Source organism: Neofelis nebulosa, chromosome 1, assembly GCF_028018385.1.
Source record: "Neofelis nebulosa isolate mNeoNeb1 chromosome 1, mNeoNeb1.pri, whole genome shotgun sequence".
In the NCBI taxonomy this organism is placed as follows: Eukaryota; Metazoa; Chordata; class Mammalia; order Carnivora; family Felidae; genus Neofelis; species Neofelis nebulosa.
Window position 1 is genome coordinate 32,471,704 of NC_080782.1, and position 2,507 is coordinate 32,474,210.

The window sequence follows — 2,507 nt, forward strand, 5'->3', positions numbered from 1 at the left end:
CTGCTCATTCTCTTTCTCTTGTGTGTGCTCTCTCTCTCTTTCTCAAATAAATAAAGTTTAAATTGCCATACAGTGAATTGCACAAATCTTAAGTGCACCATATGATAACTTTTGTTGTACAGGAATATCTATGTAACCCAAAGATTTGTCAAGATAAGGAATATCATTATCTTCCGAGAAAGTTTTCTTGGGCCCCTTCCTGATCAAACCTTTTGCATATTCCCTGAAGACACCTACTGTTTTGGTTATTTTTCCCACCAGAGATTAGTTTTACCTATTATAGAACTTCATATAAATCGAACAATAAAATACGTACACTTCTGTATAAGGTATCTTTTACTCAGGTACCTCAAAAATTTTCAGGCACATTGACATTGTATGTATTAGTAATTTGTTCATTTCTATTGCTTAATAGTAATCCATTGACTGAGTATACCATAGTTGATTTTTGTTTTGTTTATTTCTCATTAAACTTTTGTTTTAATGGATCTCAAAATTCTTTGACAGATACTTGGTCAAGTTGTGTCTGTAAAAAGTACTGACTTTTGCCACACAAACACAAGTCGTCCCCAAAATATTTCCCTTTCCTTCTGAAGGTTTTACAATGCATTGTTATCATTAACCAGTCTTTTACTATTAAACTTAAATGGCCAATTGACACAAACAGTTCTGAGACCATTCTTCCATCACTGATTAAGACTGGGGTGGCAGGTATCGGTGACCTTGCCACTTCCAGCTGCCTTCTTGCCCACTGCTTTGATGATATCCACAGCAACTGTCTGTCTCATGTTACAAAGAGCAAAATGGCCCAGAGGAGGATAGTCAGAGTAGCTCTCAACACACATAGGAACCATATCAACGATGGCAACATCACCAGATTTTAAGAGCTTGGGACTATCTTCCAGCTTTTTTTCCAGAATGACAATCTTCTCCTTCCGCTCAGCGAACCTGCAGGCAATGTGAGCTGTGTGACCATTCAGCACAGGTGCATATCCGGCACTGATTTGGCCTGGATGGTTCAAGATAATTACCCGAGCTGTGAAGCCAACTGCTTTCATTGGTGGTCCATTTTTGCTGTCACCAGCCACATTGCCACAATGAACATCTTTGACAGACATGTTCTTGACATTGAAGCCCACGTTGTCCCCAGGAAGAGCCTCACTCAAAGCTTCATAGTGCATTTCAACAGACTTTACTTCAGTTGTAACATTGACTGGAGCAAAGGTGACTACCACACCAGGTTCAGGAATACCAGTCTCCATTAGGGCCACAGGGACAGTACTAATACCGCCACTTTTGGAGACATCGTAGAGGGGCAAGGACTTGTCACTTGGGCAAGCTGGTGAACAAGTTGGTGGCTGTCCATTCTTGGAGGGACCTGCTTCAAATTCACCAACACCAGCATCAACAATCAGGACAGCACAGTCAGCCTGAGATGTGCCTGTAATCACATTTTTGATAAAGTCTCCGTGTCTTGGGGCATCAACGATGGTCACATGATACTTGCTGGTCTTGAATTTCGACAGGGAGATATCAATGGTGATACCACATTCACACTCAGCTTTCAGTTTGTCCAGACCCAGGCATACTTGCAAGAGCCCTTTCCCATCTCAGCAGCCTCCTTCTCAAATTTTTCAACAGTTCTTTGCCAATCCCACCACATTTGTAGATCAGATGACCAGTAATGGTAGACATGCCTGAATCTACATGTCCAATGACAATGATGATCATATGAAAGTCTTCCTTTCCCATTTTGGTTTAGGTTTAGGGATGGTTTTCATGATACCTGTGTTCTGGTGGCAAACCCATTGGGAAAAAGCTGAGTACATGATAATTTATCTATTTTTTTTTCATGGACACTTGGGCTGCTTCCAGTTTTTAATCTAACATAAATAAAGATGCTATGAACATTTGTTTTAGGTCTTTATACGAGCATATATTTTAATTTCTATTTGGTGACTACCTACAAGCAGAATTGCAGAGTTATAGGGTAAGGTGAACATCTAGTTTTATGAGAATCTACCAAAAGTTTTTCTAAGATTTGTGTACCATTTTACACTCCAGCTACCAGGGTTTGAAAATTCTAGTTGGTTAATATACTCACAAACATTTTATGTTGTGTCTTTTTAAATTTCAAACATTTTGGTAGGTATGGAGTGGCATCTTATTGTGATCTTAATTTTTATTTCTCTGATGACTAATGACGTAGGTTACCTCTTCAGAAATATATATGGACCTTTGTCAGATACATAATTTGTGAATATTTTTCTCCTGGGATTTTGCTTACCTATTCAATTCCTTAATTGTGTCTTTTGATGAACAAAGGTTTTTTAAAATTCTGATGAAGAGTAATTTACTCAGTAGTATAAAAATAAAATAATTTTTCTTTTATGGTTATTGATTATTGTGGCCTTAAAATAAAACTTCTGTCTTCCAACTCCCAAAAACCTGTTTTCTTCTAAAAACACTGTTACATGTTTACCTTTTATGTTTATGTGTTCAATTCT

General features: G+C 38.0%; 1 pseudogene; it reads right to left on the reverse strand.

Moving 5' to 3' along the window:
• Positions 1 to 686: 686 nt before the first annotated feature.
• Positions 687 to 1,752, reverse strand: LOC131514884 (elongation factor 1-alpha 1-like; annotated as a pseudogene).
• Positions 1,753 to 2,507: the final 755 nt, after the last annotated feature.